Below are 17,685 nucleotides of genomic sequence, written 5' to 3'. Positions count from 1 at the left end.
CCGGCCCCGCCCCGCCTGGCGCAGGTGATCCTGGGGAGAGGCCGAGCTCGCCCCTCGATCCCGGGGGCCTGGGGAACCGCCCCGGGGGCGCCAGGGTGGGACACTGGAGTGGCGGCGCCTCCCGGTGGTGTCCTCGCGCTTCTCCCGGGCCTGGGTCCTTTTTGGGGATTCCAGGTCTGGTACCTCGGGGACGCCCAGGCCAGCAGGCCATCTATGCCAGGTCAGACTTCTCCAAGGGCCAAAAGGGAGAAGGGACCTTTGAGATACCCCACGGCGGATGGTTGGTAGGTGTCTTTAAATTAAGTGAGACTTCGTTCATCTAATTGAAAGGTTTGGGGGCAGGTTTGACAGCTGGCAAGGGTCAAAAACTCTGCCCTGTAGAATCAAGGCCCATCTCCTCTATCAGACTGTGCGGTTCATTGCTGTATATATCCCCCCCAACCTCTCCATCCCCCCAGTCCCCCCTCCAAGCCGGCCACACCACAGGCCTTCAATCAATATGTACCGAAAGAGGGAACGGGTCTTAGGAGAATCCCACGCCCTCTCCTTTTATAAGTGGGGAAACTGAGGCCTGGGAAGCAGAGGTGAATTGCCCAAAGTCACACAGAAGATTAGTGACAGAACCAGGTGAACAGTGAGGTTTCCTCACTTCCCAGAGGCCTGGGAAGCAGAGGTGAATTGCCCAAAGTCACACAGAAGATTAGTGACAGAACCAGGTGAACAGTCAGGTTTCCTCACTTTTCAAATTATTTCCTTAAAGTGTGGGGTTCTGGGCCACTGTGTTGCCACGGGCTCCCTATGAGATGCTGTCCAGTCATTGACGATGTCCTCCCAAGTGGCTGAGAACGAAGAGTCCACTGGGTTTTCACGGGCATCTCCATGGTAGTAGTTATTAGCAAAGATTAAGACGTGTAATTTAGGATTCTACTTCCTCACCCATGAGACCTGAGACAATCCTTGGTTTCAAATAGCTTTCCACGTGGTAGGACAGGCAGACCTGTCCACCAGGCAGGGGCCATGAAGAAGGGAGGGGAGCCCAGCGAGAGACTGCTCAGGCCCTAAGATCTGAGGTCTCTGGAGCCACTTCCAGATACTACTAGAAGCTTTTGCTGGGATGTGCTTGGGGTCAAGGGCTCAGCAGTCAGTGGTCTCAGGTTCCAATCCTGACTCTATTGCAAGACAGGATCAGTTTTTTTAAGCCTCTCTGAGACTCCATTTCTTTTGCTTAGATGAAGATAATATCCTTACTGCAGGGTAGTCGTGATGAGGATTAAAAAAGATAATGTTTGTAAAATGCTGGATAAATGGGAGAATTATTACGCTAAGTGATAGGGGCTAGGGAGGGGCATGCATTGACACAAAGGGGACCCTGGCATCTCTGGGTTGGTCCACCTGCATGGTATTTGATCGTCTTCAGCCTTCTGCCATCCATGGCTCGACCCCACCTTCTGCTTTCTCTGTAACCCAGGCTACCCAAGCCATAGGTCACCTGCCACGTCAGAATGCCTTTGCACACACCTACAGCGAGGGATGTAGGAACAGAACCCGTCCCGTCACCAGCCTCCCCCATAAAGAGTTGATCAGGGTCAGACACCTGAGCCAAGCCCAGTGAGGCAGAAGTACGAAAGGGCTCAAGGCAACCTTCGTCTTTGTGGGTGTGCATTCGTTAAGTCCTACTGAACGTTCAGTACGAGCCAGACACTCCGCAAGTTGGGGCAGAGTCATTGCAGGTCCTGCCCCACCCCGTAGACCTCAGCTTCCAGTGGGGGTGGGGGAAACAGCTGATACTCTAGCACAAAAGATGGCAACCCAAGAGAAAGACAATCTGTGAAAAGTCCTCTGAAGGAAAGAATAACATGCTGGCATTGATCACCGTAAGTGGGAGACAGGGGCTCCTACAGAAAGGGAGGGAGGGTAAGGACCATCTGCCAGGAGAGACAGGTGAGCTGGGCCTGAAGGATGTTAAGAAGAAAACCACAGGCCCAAGATGGAGTCATTTATGCTAGGCCATGTCACCGAAGTCAGGCTTAAACCTAACCTAATTTCAGTTTTTCAACCTCCCCCAGAAATGAAGTCTTCACTGGTCAGTCAGGAATTTTCTGGTCAGCACCAGAAAAAGTGAGGAAGTCTGTCACGTGGGAGTTCTCTATGCCCCAAAGGAAGATGAGGTAATATGCATGATAAAACCCCCTGTTCTTCCCCACCCCCACAAGGAAAATGACCTTGCCTGAAACAATACTTTTTTTCTTTTGCTAATAACTTCCTTTCTCTCCCCTCCCCCGTATAGAAACCTTCTGTTTTGTAGGACTCCTCACAGCTCCCCTCTACTTGCTAGATGGGATGCTGCCCGCCTCATGAATCACGTAATAGAGCCAATTCGATCTTTAAATTTACTCTGTAGAATTTTTATTTTTAATTTTTGTTTAACCAGGGCAAGCAAGGAGGTGCAGGGAGCACTGGAGCTGGGGCACCCCTGGTGGAGGGAAAGTCCCTGAGGCCAATGTGGTTGACCAGAGTGGGGGCTGCAGGCAGAGTGGACAGGATGAGGTCAGAGACAGGCAGAGATCAGATCTTGTAAGGTCTTACAGGGCACTGTGAGGAGCACCGATTTCATTTCATGGACCATGGAAAGCCAGGGAAGAGTCTAAAGACGCACAATGACCTGATCTGACCTATATTTTCAATAGACCTCTCTAGCTGGCGGAGAAGAACAGATCAAGGGAGCCCAGGTGGGAGGGTGGTGTGGAATAGCGGAGTGGCAGTGGAAGTGGAGAGAAGTGGTCGGATTGGGGATATATTCTGGAAGATGGGCAGACAGGAATTGCTGAGGGGGAGGAAGATTCAAAGAAGGCCATGGGGTGACTGCTGATGAGTCAGTTCATGCCCTGACCAGTGGAGGCCTCCACGACCAGAATCAGTGACCCTCCTTTTGGCTGAGCTGGGCACAACTTGGAGACCTTCTAGTTCCCTGGGATGTTACACCCATAGAGGCCCAGCCCAGGGGGGTGAGGAAACATGCCCATGTCCTGGGTCAAAGCAGAGGTTTCCTAGCTCCTAGTCCAGAACTGGCCTGACCACAGGCTTTCATTTATTTCTTGGGCAAACCAGTGTGAACCTGAATAAAGGAAACCTCATTTGAAATGGAGTCAGGAGGCCAGAAGGGGAAGCTGTCACCCTCTACCACGCTCATCAATGGCAGAATCAATAGGAAGAGACAATACCTTGCATTCTCCACAGAAAGAAGCCTGCACATTACTTCCCCGACATGAGGAAGGAAGATTTCCTCCTTGCCTGGCAACAGTCCAGCCAATGAGAGACTGTCACAACTCAGCCAGTGAAAAGCCACTACACTTAGAACTCCCAGTTTCCTCCAATGGAATTTTTGTTTATAACAGCCTTTCCCAACTCCCTGCCCTTTCCTCTATAAAAGAAAGTTCTTCTGTGTTCACTGGACTTGCCTATGGTTTTGCCATAGCTTGCGTGTCCCGAGTTACAATTCTCTGCTGTTCCTGAATAAACCTATTTTGCTGGTAAAATAACTGACAGTTTTATTTGTAAGGTTAACACTAGGAACAGGGCATCTAAGATGCCGCATCAGGCAACAGGGAACAAGATTATCAAGTGATATCCCACATGTAAAAACTAGGAATGACCACAGTTCCAAGCGATGGAGAATGGCCAAGCCAACTGTGCTTCCTAATAGAGGCGCCAGGCACAAAACACTCAGGCTTTCACAATGTATGAAGATGTGTGGATGTGACATTGTGATTTATAAGAAACATATAGTTTGATTTCTGTCCATGGTTCCTGGCTCGCAGCACCCCCAACCCTTATAATTTCCTGATTAGAGCAATAGTGGCATCTTTGTCATAATAGTTGGCTTTTGTCCTCAGTTCTTGAAACAGCTTCGGAGTAACAGGGGTGAAATGGGTGTCTGCTGTTATTCATAACAAATCTCTTTTGACCACATCTGAGTATATGTTAATGAAATGATTTTTGGAAAATCTTTAGTTCACCTGAGGATGGAAGCTGGTTGCCGGAACCAGCTAAGTTAGAGAGTTGGAACTTTATTGCCCCTCCCCATGCAGGGAGGGAAGGGAGGCTGGAGGTTGAAGCAATCACCAATGGCCAATGATTTAATCAACCATGCCTGTGTAACGAAGCCTCCGTTAAAATCCAAAAGAACAGAGTTTGGAGAACTGCCAGGTTGGTGAACAAAAATACATCCCCATGCCAGGAAGGTGTCACACCCCAAACTCCATGGGGACAGAAGCTTCTGTGCTCAGGACCCTTCTAGACTTCACCCTACATATTTCTTCACCTGGCTGTTCATTCGAATCCTTTAATATCCTTTGTAATAAATAGGTAATCTAGTAGGTAAACTATTTGCCTGAATTCTGTGAGCTGCTTTAGCAAATTAATTGAACCTGAGGAGGGACCATGGGAACCCCTGATTTATACCAGTTGATCGGAAGCACAGGAAACAATCTGGACTTATGATTGGCAACTGAAGGCGGGGAGAGGGAGAGAATTTTGGGGGACTGAGTCCTTAGCCTGTGGGATCAGATGCTAACTCCTGGTAGATAGTGTCAGAATTGAGTTAAATAACAGGACACCTAGTGGGTGTTGCAGAATTGCTTCGTGTGGGGACCCTGACACATACACACACACACACATTTGGTAACCAGAAGTGTCAGAAGTAAAGCAGTTTACTGAGAGTAGAGGAGACACAAGAGTGGGTTTATCCATGAGAGAATCCGTAAGCAGGGAATGAAAATAGCACGTGCCAAGTCCGACAACTATATAAAATGTATGTCCATATACTGATTGAGATTTGAAGGGAGGGGCGCCTGGCTGGCTCAGTTGGTGTCCTAGGTGCTTGAAGATTTCAAAATAACAAAAAGCTGCTCTTTCCACATGGAAAATACTCAGATGCCCCGAGTCACCCTTTCTGTATTGCTACAGACCAGCCTCCTGACACCTGAGCGTCCACCTTGCGCCCAGGACTGTGCAGCTCTCACTTCTCCCTTCAAAGCCTGAATCTGCTGTTTATGGCTTTTGAGATGGTTGCTGGGGAAACCAGACAAATGTCATGTAGGATTAGAATGCAATTTCAGGGGGGAGACAAAGCACAGAGAATGGTGAATCCAGAGAAATCCAAACCCACACTAATGAATCCAGTACAAAAACAAAAAACAAAAACGAGGAAGCAAACATCCCGAGGCCAACTGACTTTGAAATCAATTCCCTGTCTCTCAAGGAAGAGGTGGAGAGAGCAGCAAAGTCCAAAAGACTCAGAAATCATAGTGCTTCATTATCCACAGGGCACACAATGTGATTTTTCACGTAGCTGTTCCCCGGATAAATGTGGACTGTGTAGTCCCCAGGGATGCCACTGTGAAACCGAGTAAAGGAAAGCTCCCAGGAAACGGGGAGGGGATGCCGGAAGGCGTAGCTCTCACCTCCTACCAGAGTCCTCAGTTGCAGAACCAACGGGAAGAAGGCTGTACTTCACCACGGCAGCATGAGAAAGGAAGAGTTTCCTCCCGGCCTGGCAACAGCACAGCCAATGAGAGACTGTCACAACTCAGCCAATGAAAAGCCACTATACTTACTAAACTCCCAGTTTCCTCCAATGGGATTGTTTATAACAGCCCCTCTCAACTACCCTCCTCCCTTCCTCTATAAAAGAGGGTTCTTCTTTTCTGTTCGCCTGACGTGCCTATGGTTTTGTCATAGTTTGTGTGTCCTGAGTTGCAATTCATCTGCTATTCCCGGATAAGCCTATTTTGGTGGTAAAATAACTGATGGTACTATTTTTAAGGTTAACAAGACGCAGTAGAGGCAAGCGTCCATTCCCATGAGCTGTTGTTCTGCATTCAGGTGAATTCCCATCTCACCTCCAGGAGCATCTGGGTGACCGAGAGTAAGGGAAGAGGAGAGTCACAAGGGTCTGTAACCCCCATTAGCCACCTGAACTTCCTGGGCCTCCTTTTTCATCTGTAAAATGGCAGGTTGGTCTGCTTGTTCTCTGAGACCTCTTCCAAACTTCCTCTTCCAAGTTTGATTGTCTTGACTGCCTCTTTAGACAGCCCGGTGATTATCAGGCAGCTTCCTCAGCTTGATGCTACGTTTTCAGGAAGCCCCATGATTCAGTGCATTCGCACAAACCATTTGTAGGTAATTACAGGGGAAAACTTCTGTTCCCAGAATGAAAATGAGAGGCTGCGAATTCAGTTAAGCCTTTGGCGGTCAACAAAAGCTGCTCTCCCTCACCTTGGCAAGAAAACTGTGCTTTATCTCGAGGGTTCCAGGAGCTCTTCCTGGTGGCAGCTAGCTTATCTGCAGCTATTTCAACTGCTGAATTCCCCCTCCCCTGCTACCTCCTGGGTCCCCTCTAACACCACAGTCACCCTAGGAAGCCCAGAATAAGAGAACAGAAAGACCACTGATGAGGCAGTTCAGCAGCTACTCTATTTACTTGCTGGGCGACCTTGGGCAGATCTTCTAACCTCTCTGGGCTTTCGTTTATTCTTCTATGATTCATTAATTCATTCAACCAGTATTTACCGAGTGCCTGCGATGTGCCAGCAGCGAACGAAAGAGACAGTAATCTCTGCCCTAGTGACGCTGACATTCTTCTGTGGGGAAGACAATAAATTAGCCAATAATATGGCATGCTGGAGGGTGGTGAGTGCTCTGGAGAGAAATAAAGGGGAGAGGGAATAGTGGTATCTGCCCACTGCTCACCCATGGGTTGTGATGAGGATGGAATGAGTTAATGCCCATACAATTACTTCATCAAACAGTATAGGACTATGCAAATTTAAAGAGTAATTATAATATTGCAAATGGACCTTTTATTAAATGAAAGCGTTTACAGAGATTCCAAGGGCCAGAGAATGTGGTGATCCAGCAGTCCAAATCCCAAGTCTAGGGTTGAATCGTAGTCTGGGGCCGGATGGGAACGTGAACATCCTCTTGCCCAGGGGTCTGAGCCCTGGCTACCCCTTAGAATCACCTGGGTGCTTTGAGAAACTTCTGCTGATGTGAAGGTCATCCCATTGAACCAGAGTTCAGGGGGCAGGGCTAGATATTCACTTTTTCCCCCAGCTGCCTAGGTGGTGCCAATGTGTGACCAGGGTTAAGAGCCAGATGAGGGGCCTGAGGCCACAGAGAGAGAGAGCAACTTGCCCACGAGCTGTCATCTAGGCCTGAGCTCCTTCCTCTTCCGGGCATGATGTCCCTGCTGCTACTCAGCGCCTCATTCCCCTCAGCGCTGGGAGGCCCCTCAGGGATGTCATGGCATCCGGCCCCTCCCCCCCACCTTCCTGCAGACTGGGCGTGTCTGTCACCTGAGGGCTATGAAACAGTGTGACTGAAACAGTGTGACTTGTGTTCTCCGTGATGACAAGGCTGTTGATCATTCCAAATTCAATCTTTGTAATGGGTTGAATTGTGTCCCCCCAAAATTTATATGTTAAAGTCCTAACTGCCAGTACCTCATGTAACTGTTTTTGGAGATAAGGCCTTTCAAGAGGTAATTAAAGTAAAATGAGGTCACATGGGTGGGCCCTATTCGAATCCGATTGGTGTCCTTATAAGAAGGGGAGCTTAGGACACAGACAGGCACAGAGAGAAGACCATATGAAGATGGCCGTCCACAAGCCCAGGAGGGGGGCTCTCAGAAGAAACCAACCCTGATTTCGGACTTCTAAACTCCAGAATGGTGAGGAAATAAATTTCTGTTGTTTAAGCCACCCAATGTGGTACTTCTTTTGGACAGTCCTAGCAGACCAATACAGCCTTGTCATTGTCACATCACAGGACCTCCAGGCCCATTTGGCACTGGAAGGAAAAGACAACTTGATTTGATTCCCTTGTAGTCAGTGAACCTTATGCACCCTTCACGTTTCAAGACTAAGCTCAAATATCATTCCCAGGTACTCTTACCTGCCAAACTGGACTTACCTTACCCTTCCTTATATTATAGATACAGCTGATGTCATTTTTCCTCTCTTGACAGATTGTGAGCTTCTCGTGACCTGGTCATCTTTGTGTCCTCCCTAGCACCAAGCATAATTCCCTGAACTTAATAGATGTCCAGGATACAGTCACGAATGAATTGATGAAACACAGTCTTTGACCATGGTTTCTTGGATCACCAGGGAAGGGCAAATAATAAAAAATTGAAATTTTAGGTCACGTTTAGGGGACATGCATTACAAGCATAGGTTACTTAATTCTCTAGACAGTTCTATAAGGTAGATACTAGTATTTACTGCATTTTATAGATAAAGAAACTGAGGCTTGGACAGGACATATCATTTGCCCAAGGAGACCCAAATAGTCTGCTCCCAGGGGCTTCAGGCTTATGCACTACAGGTTAGCACTATGTAGGGTTTGAACCAGAAAGAGGCTATATTTATAGTCCAGAGATCCAGATGGCTCTAGACGTTAGGGGACACGTGCCCTTCATCTTCTCAATTTCATTAACACTTGTCACCTGATCATTTGACTCTTTCCCAAACCACCAGGGACATCACTCTCTGGCTCTGTCATCCTTCCCAACCTTGTCTGGATTCCTCCCTTTCCACACCCGCCACCACAGCCCTGGGGACAACTTCTGTTCCTTAGACCTGCCCTGTACTCCCCCATGTCTGGGTCACAGTTGGGCCATTCCTCCCAGAGAAATGCACCCTGGGCTCTCCTGCCCCTTCTGTTCATGAATGGCCTTCCATCAAGATCCCACATCTTTCCATGAAGCCCCACCTAATCCCTCCAAAGTCATGTGCCCCTTGTTGGGGTGCCCTAGTCCTGGGTCTGCACCTGAACCATTGCCTGTGGTTCTGTCTTGTACCACAGCCGGCTATTTGCAGAGCCATCTCTCCTGTTGTGTTGTGGGCCCTGGCAGGGCCGAGGACTTTATACTTCCCAGAACATTTCATGTTAAACAGATTTTTAAAATATGTTTGATTTGCCAGATAAACTCATCTGCCTTATAGTGCCGTCTGCCTTGTGTGGACTTGGCCTTTCTTTCCAGCTGTGGACAGGGCAGGGAGAAGCAGCCAGAGGGATATAGGATTAGAACTCTCCGTATCTCAGTCTCCCTACCTCTAGTCTCTTTGAGTGTCTGCCTTATTTCCTCTTACTGCAAAGGGCCTTCCCAACAGCGCAGGTGGAAGGACAGCTTCTTTCTAGAGTTCCATTACAGGAGAAGATTCTGATTGGCCAGGTTGGGTCACATGCCCAACCCCGTGGTCAGGTGGGCAAGTTTGTTACCTCAGATAAGGGATTTGGGAGAGGGGCAGACAAAAACAACAGTGTACTTCAATATATTGATGAACTTTATGAAGCTGAAAAGGGGAGAGCATGGCACTAATCGCTGAATTGCTCAGATTTTAGCAAACTAGGAAATAAGCATTTTTAAAAAATTTGGTCTTCATTTTCCACCACCCAACTTTGATTTAAGGTGAAATGTGAGGAGTAAGTTTTAAGTGTGTCTTGCAAATATTCCCAAATCCCTGGTGGTAACAGACGTTTCTGACACAGATCTGCCACATTTATCCCCGAACTTTTTATGATCTTGATGCTGAGTGACAGACGACGCCAGCATCCGAGTCTTCTTTGTCCCACTCAGAGACACGTGCCATACAATCAGAATCCATAAAAAACATTATTTTATCACTCCCGCAAATGTTTGATAAGTAAGCCACTTTCTATTATGGTTTCCTGGTATTGCATTCATTTAAACACTTAAAGATCCAGAGAAGGAAACACCACCACAACTTATTTTTCTTTAGATTTTCTGACTTTAGAAAATTTTACTTTCATACTTTATCCTTCCATTCCTTTTTCTCAGGGTAAATTTTTATTCACAAGATTGCAAAACCATCATCAGTATCAAATTCCAGAACTTTTTCATCACTTCTAAAAAAAACCCCTGTATCCATGAGTAGTCATTTCCCACTCTCCCCACCCTTACCCCCCAGCCTTTGACAACCGCTAATCTACTTTCTGTCTTACAGGCTTGCCTATTCCGGACATTTCTTATAAATGGAATCATACAACATGCGGTCTTTTGTGTCTGGCTTCTTACTTAGCGTGTTCTCAAGGTTCATCCACGAATTCTTCATTCCCATTTGTGACTGAAAGTACTCCATTGTATGGATATACTACATTTTGTTTATTCATTCACCGACTGATGGATGTAGGATGTCCCCACTTTTTGGTTATTATCTATAATGCTGCCATGAACATAAATGTACAAGTGTTTGTGTGGTCATATGTTTTTAATTCTCTTGGATACATATACCCAGGAGCAGAATTATTAGGGCATGTGGTAACTCTATGTGTAACTTTTTGAGGAACTGCCCACGGTATTCCAAAGCAGCAACACCATTCTACATTCATACCAGTAGTTCACCGATATCTTTTTTATTTTAGTCATTTTAGTGGGTATGGAATGGTAACTCATTGTGGTTGTGATTTACCTTTCCTTGATGACTGATGATGGTGAGTATCTTTTCATGTTCTCATAGGCTATTTGTTTTTCTTTTTTGGAGAAATGTCTACTCAGCTCTTTGATGGGTTGAATAATGTCTCCTCAAAATTCATGTCCACTTGGAACTTGTGTATGTGGCCTGTATGTGAAATAGGGTCTTTGCAGGTGTAATTAAGTTAATGAGAGGTCATACTGGGTTGGTGGGGGGACCCTGAATCCAATCTGACCGTGTCTTTCTAAGAAGAGGGAAATTTGGACACAGACACACACAGAGAGAATGCTACACAAAGAGAGAGAGAGATTGGGGGCGCCTGGGTGGCGCAGTCGTTAAGCGTCTGCCTTCAGCTCAGGGCGTGATCCCAGGGTCCTGGGATCGAGCCCCATGTCAGGCTCCTCCGCTGGGAGCCTGCTTCTTCCTCTCCCACTCCCCCTGCTTGTGTTCCCTCTCTCGCCGGCTGTCTCTCTCTGTCAAATAAATAAATAACAGCTTAAAAAAAAAAGAGAGAGAGAGAGAGAGATTGCAACAATGTTCTACAAGCCAAGGATTGCCAGCGTCCGCCAGAAGCTGGGAGAGGGGCATGGGACAGGTTCTTCCTCAGAGCCCCCCGTAGGCACCAACCTTGCTGATGCCTTGATTTCAGACTTCTGGCCTCTAGAAGGGTGAAAGAATACATTTCTGTTGTGTTAAGCCACCTAGTTTGTGGTAATTGGTTCTATCCACCCTAGGAAACTATCACCAGCTCCTTTGCCCATTTTTAATTTGGATTATTTGTCTTTTTATTCACAACTTCAACTTAGAGTCAGAACATAATGCATGTGACTTAATTCCTTCCTTACAGTTACTTTTTTGGGACAAGAGTCTGATTTATATCACTAACTTCAAAAGCAAATTTCTGTATTTTGGTTTTAAAAGGACTGCATATGTGCACTTTTCTGTATGTTTATCTTCCCCCCACTTGTTCTCCGATTCTCGGAATGACTTTATGTACTTTTTTCCCTTGCAATGACTTTATAAACACATATTTGTATATTTGTTAGGAAAAGTCACCCAACTTGTAAGGAAACATAAGGGAGAAGAGAGAGGATGCATGTGGCCGAGTGTCTTTGAGTAAATGCCTTACTCTGTTCTTGGCGCTCAGCCGTTCATTCATTTATACAACAAGCATCTATTGTGTGTCTTCTCAACAGATGACAAAGCATCCACTCTGCCCCTGAGCATGTATTCTGTGGGGGAACCTGACCTATAAACAGATATTTTACCATCACTCACAGACTTAGCTACTTCTATAGACTGAATATTTGTGACCCCCTCCACCCCAACTCGTCTGTTGAAATCCTAATGCCCAACATGATGGTATTAAGAGGTGGGGCCTTTGGGGTGATTAGGTCATGAGGGTAAGGGCCTCAAGAATGGGATTAGTGTCCTTATAAAAGAGGCCCCATGGAGCTACCTAGTCCCTTCCACCATGTGAGGAGATAGCAGAAAGATGGCTGACCATCTGTGAACTAGGAAGCTAGCAGTTGCGCTGGGACCTCGATCTTGGACTTCCAGCCTCCAGAACTGTGAGAAATCAATGCCTGCTGTCGATAAGTACCCTGTCTATAGTATTTTGTTATAACAGCCTAAACAGAATAAAACAATTACTTTCCTCTTCCTAGGTTCCTTTACTAAAACTCATGCATCAAATTCAGCACTGACCTTTGAAGGCGGTAGGTCATGAGGCTGTTATCTGAACAGCTTTGAAACAAGTAACAGACTTTGTTTTTTAGAGTAGCTTTAGGTTTACAGAAAAATAAGCAGAAAGTACAGTTCCCATACATCCTCTTACCACTTCCTGCTTCCCCTGTTATTACCGCCTATAAAAAATCTTACATGTCCACTCTAAAAAATAGATATAAACCAAAAGCAGATGAAGATTATCCATAATTCTCTTATTCAGATAGAACTATTAAAAATATTTCAATGTGAGGTGGCTGGGTGGCACATCAGTCGAATGTTGGACTCTTGGTTTTGGCTCAGGTCATCATCTCAGGGTTGTGAGATCAAGCCCCGCGTGGGGCTCCACACTCAGCTCAGATCTGCTTGAGATTCTCTCTCCCTCTCCCTCTGGCCCTCCCCGCCACATGCTTGCTTGCTCTCTCTCTTTCTAAAGATAAATAAGTAAATCTCAAAAAAATATTTCCATGTATAGCCTTCCAATCTTTCCTCTTTGTGCAAGTATGGCTTTTTTTTTTAAATCAACAAAATACTACAATATATATTTTATAATCTAAAGCTAGCTTTATTGTACTTTTCGTGTTTTGCTCTTTATTACTGGAATCCTCATCTCTTAAGAAAATGTTTTTAAAGGGTGGTCATCCTGTAGAAGGGCCTGAGCTGTAAGCAAAACAGCATTATCTGAAGTTACCCAAAACCAGGACCAAAGTACAAATGTCTTTTTTCCTGGATAAGAATGTCCTCCAAACATCGACACCCTGTTGTTCTTTTCAGCTTTAGTATCAGCCTGATGCCATCAGCGGGTCTTTGCAAGCTGGCTGACTCCGGAGCCACCGTGGGGATTCATGGAACCTAAACAGGATGAAAGACAATCTCCCCAACTCGAGTCTTGCTTCAGGGAGAGCAAGATATTTCCTCATTACATATTTCCTGATTATATTTTGGCTATAAAAAAGAAATGTAGTCTAGAAGTAGAAAATACAAACCAAACTCACTAAAAGAATTTTCACTGGAGGCTGAGTCTTGGAAGATGTGGTTTTCCTGGGACCAGCTGAGGACAGGACCTGCCTCACAGGTTAACTGTTAAGAAAAAATGACCCATGTCAATTATTTCTCAATAAAACGGGGGGGGGGGATTAAAAAAAAGAATAAATGACACAAGAAGTAAGGAAGCGCTTGGCAAGCATGGCTGGTCAGCATCAAGATGCCCAAACTTGGCTTGACCCCAAGTCCCGGCCTTTCCCCATAATGGAGTCAATGAGCCCCGTGAATGGTACAAATGCCACAGAAGCAGAGACTATTACCTGAACCGTGCAGGCTGCCGCGGACAGGGCTCCCCCGCTCTGTGATGAATTCAGTTCACCCTGTACAGAGGGACAGAGAGAAGGATAAGATGCTACCCACACAATCCCATAACCTGCCCATCCTGGGAACAGGCCCCAGCTACAGTTCTGTGCCCTTCAGCACCCTTGGGTGACTGGGTCATTTCCACCTAATCTTCTGGGTGCCTGATACGTAAACCCCAGAACAAAAAAGCAGCCAAGTCTTTGACATTGGAGGAAGGTGGCACAGGGAGATCAACACCCAGGGGCTGCCTCTCATGTGCAAAGGAGAAGTTCCAGACTTTCCAACAGTTGCCAGAAATTTCTAATGAATAGTCTGGGCAATGACCAAAGGTATCAAGGACATGAGTAATAGAAAATGAGTAAATTTGTTCCTCAAAGACCTTTCATTCACAGGATTCACTCAGGCAACCGCTGAGAAATCATTTTTGGTCTGATTGCCTCCTTTGGGGCCAAGAGGCCTGGTAAGATCTCCTAGGACAGAAGATTGTATACTTTTCCATGAAAGATCTCAATTATGCAAAAACACATCGAAGGAGGATAGCACTAGGCCAAGAATTAGCTTGATTACTTCTCTGAAGCAAGAGGAGATGGTGAATCTAGAGTTGAACCACATGTAATGCCCCAATTTGTGGCCCAAGGCAGGGTGCGGGACGGGTGCATTTCTTCCGCTCCACACGGGAGTACATTTAAGAAAGAACCTGCACGACTTGGAGGATGCACTCATAGACACACATCCAGCAACAGAACAGGTGGTACCTGGTATTTTTCTGAAATATTTATCTGAAAATGCATAAACATCTCCAGTAAACTCTGGATTTCACCTAAATAAATCACAGCGAAATGTTTTCTTCTAGAGCAATAAGAGAGAAAAATAACACACAATTTTAAACTCACCTTAATGTAGACTCAAGGGAGGAAAGAGAATGAGGTATTAGTAGTTTTTTAATGACTATAGAAAGATTATATAAAGTCTAATAGCAAATCAGACTTCTCAGCTCACAGCACATCATCATCGTTGGGCCACAGAAGATGCCTCTTACGTATGTATGTATGTGTTTAATGTCTATCTTTTTATTTGTATATTCTTGCACCATGTACTACTGTCTATGTATTTTATGTAACACAGCATTACACACATCGCACACACCTCTCACTGATGACTTCTGTCACTCGGGTCTACTTTTAAGGTCCATCCATGTAGCTGGGTATATGGCGGCTCTGTCGTATAGTTCTCCGTAGTGTCAATTTCCCAGGAGGGGACAGCAGCTTGCTTCTGTAAATAATGGTGCAGTAAACATGCTCATTGTGTCTCCTGACGGACCTGTCTGAGAATGCCTTTGGGATATCCTTGGGATATTTATATGCTCCAGGAGCAGAGCGGCTGGGTCAGAGATTTCGTTCTCACTGATATGATTAAGTACGGCCAGACAGTTACCAAACCAGTCTACACTCCCACCTGTGTTACATCAGGAGCCCTATATCCCCCACCCTTTGGCTATACTGGGCATTATTCGCTTTTTACGTTTTTGAGACTCTAATAGGTATAAAGTGGCATCTTGTTGCATTAATTACACTTACCAGATTACTGGGTTTGAACGTTTCTTGCAGGCTCACTTTACTTTTCTTTCAATTGCTGTTCGAATCCTTAAGCCCATTTTCTTATTGGGCTGCTTTTCCTTTGGCTTTGCCAAACTACCTCATATATTATAGTTATTTATCCCATATTAAGATTGCAAAATATCTTCTCCCTGTTGTCTGTCAGCATTGTCCATGGCATTCTTCATGGACTCTAAATTGTTCATTGTGATGTAATCATTTACCATATAGCTTATGCTTTTTAAAGTTTTATCGAGTCTTTCCCTTCCTTTAGGTCACAAAGGCATTTTCCTACAAACCATTTTATTAACTCAATAGTTTTACATTTCGTATTCCAGTCTTTAACCCATCTTAGGGTCCATGTCTGTGCGCTGTGTCTGACGGGGAACCGAAGTTTTATTGACCTACATCTACTAAGCCCATTTTCCCAACACCACCAATTAGACAGTGTGGCCTTTCTCTATTTATTTATGATGGCTCTTTATTGTACATTAATTTTCTCATGTAGACACAGGAGGTCTCTACTCTTTAAGAAACTTTGACTTTCCTTGCATTAAACTCATGTGAGTTTGTAGGCTGTCTTAGTATTTGGCAGGACAAGTCCTCCATCTTTTATCTTTTTACGTTTTTCTTTTTTTTTTTTTTTAAAGATTTTATTTATTTATTTAACAGAGACAGCCAGTGAGAGAGGGAACACAAGCAGGGGGAGTGGGAGAGAAAGAAGCAGGCTCCTAGCAGAGGAGCCTGATGCGGGGCTCGATCCCAGAACGCTGGGATCACGCCCTGAGCCGAAGGCAGACGCTTAACGACTGCGCCACCCAGGCGCCCCTTACGTTTTTCTTAACTACTTGTTTCTTTATTCTTCCATCCAAGTTTTAGAGTAAGTTTGATAAGCGTAGTATAAAAAATATAGCTGGAATATTGACAGAGATTCCAATGCATTTATAATTTGGAAAAACTTCGACGTTCCTAAAATACGAAGTTATCCCGTTTGAAAGCATGTACTTAAATCATCCAAGTCCTTATTCGAGTTTGAAAGTTTGTTTATGCTGATATTTTGTTGCAATTAGGAGTGTTAGCTTATTGCTTCTGATATTTTGGTCATTGATGGTATAAGGAAATGGCACGGATTTTTCTAAGGTGTTCTTGGAGTTGGCAGCTCTGTTGAGCTTTTATAGATTCGAATAGTTTTATCAACTTGGTTGTCCCATTCATTAAATCAGGAAGGATCCTTCTGATGCCCAATCTCATAGTTCGCTTGCTTAGAGAAATTAATAAAGAAATTTTAGGGGCGCCTGGGTAGTGCAGCGGTTAAGCATCTGCCTTCGGCTCAGGGCGTGATCCCAGCGTTCTGGGTTCGAGCACCACATCAGGTTCCTCCACTGGGAGCCTGCTTCTTCCTCTCCCACTCCCCCTGCTTGTGTTCCCTCTCGCGCTGGCTGTCTCTCTCTGTCAAATAAATAAATAAAATCTTTAAAAAAAAAAAAGAAATTTTAATTCACAGACCTACCCTTTAATCAGGCCCCAAGATTTTAGTAGAATGTTTTTCTAAATGTTCCTCAAGCATCAATGCAATGAAATGCTTCTGGGCAAAAGGGTTCCATAGCTAATTAGAGTTGATAAACATAGCATATCCTTTTGGAAATGCAGAATGCACAAATTAAGGTCCTAGGAGAACTGCAATACAGTTTGTTCAACTTTTCCAAACATTTCGACCACAAGCTTTTCCCAAATAACATTACTATCTAAATACCTAATGTACAATTTACTTTTATTTACACCTTCTATCTCTCCGAAGACTGGGGGAAGTCCAGCAAGATTTGAGACGTTGCCCATGTGTACACGAATTTTAAAACTTTCTCCCTCTGGATCCGAACCCTACGGTGATGTGTTCAGAGAAGGCAGGGGAATTTCTGCTCACTCCTGCTATCTAGTTTAACATGTAGTCTTGGTGATAATGGGACTCTGACACATACACTGTTGAATTCAACTTTGAAGTCGGTCTATTTTAATGAGGCAAATTACTTAAACCTTTACGCTTGTATTTTTCTATTCTGCATTTAAAAACTCCTTTTATCCTCAGGTTATGTGCAGTGGTTCTACAACTTGCTGTTTCAGCCCAGGAATCCTTAGCTCGAGTGCAATCTCAAGCCAAGACCATTCTGCAGGAGGAATGCCAACTGGCCTTGAAGCAGGTGACCTGGGAGCCCAGCTCCCCCTGGAGGCGGCGCCAAGGAGCACAGCTGGCAAAAGCATCCGTTAAAGGAGAAATGCCCCTGGTTACTCTGCGTGTGTTACTGAAACAAACAAAACGCTGACAATTCTAAGAACCTTTGAATCCTAACACTTTTCTCCTGAAAACTTAAAGATTTCAGTTTAACAGAGTAGTGGAGCAGGGTCCACCTGGGACGGAGACAGCAAACTATGTTTCTAGTCCCCGGGGAAGCTACTATCCATGTGTGTGAATTGGGCGATGCCTCCTGGGTCAACTACTGGTAAAGGCGCGCGTGGGGACGGGGAGG

General features: G+C 45.3%; 1 long non-coding RNA gene across 1 annotated transcript; it reads right to left on the bottom strand.

Moving 5' to 3' along the window:
- Positions 1-12,774: 12,774 nt before the first annotated feature.
- LOC103666540 lies at positions 12,775-15,790 on the bottom strand. The gene is made up of 4 exons (XR_569542.1): positions 14,715-15,790; positions 13,526-13,585; positions 13,217-13,301; positions 12,775-13,073 (listed from the first exon to the last, which is right to left on the bottom strand). It is a non-coding gene; the product is annotated as an uncharacterized LOC103666540 (long non-coding RNA).
- Positions 15,791-17,685: the final 1,895 nt, after the last annotated feature.

The sequence above is a fragment of the Ursus maritimus genome, unplaced genomic scaffold (genome assembly GCF_017311325.1).
Source record: "Ursus maritimus isolate PB19 unplaced genomic scaffold, ASM1731132v1 scaffold_32, whole genome shotgun sequence".
NCBI lineage: Eukaryota > Metazoa > Chordata > Mammalia > Carnivora > Ursidae > Ursus > Ursus maritimus.
This window is presented reverse-complemented; position numbering and strand designations above follow the sequence as displayed.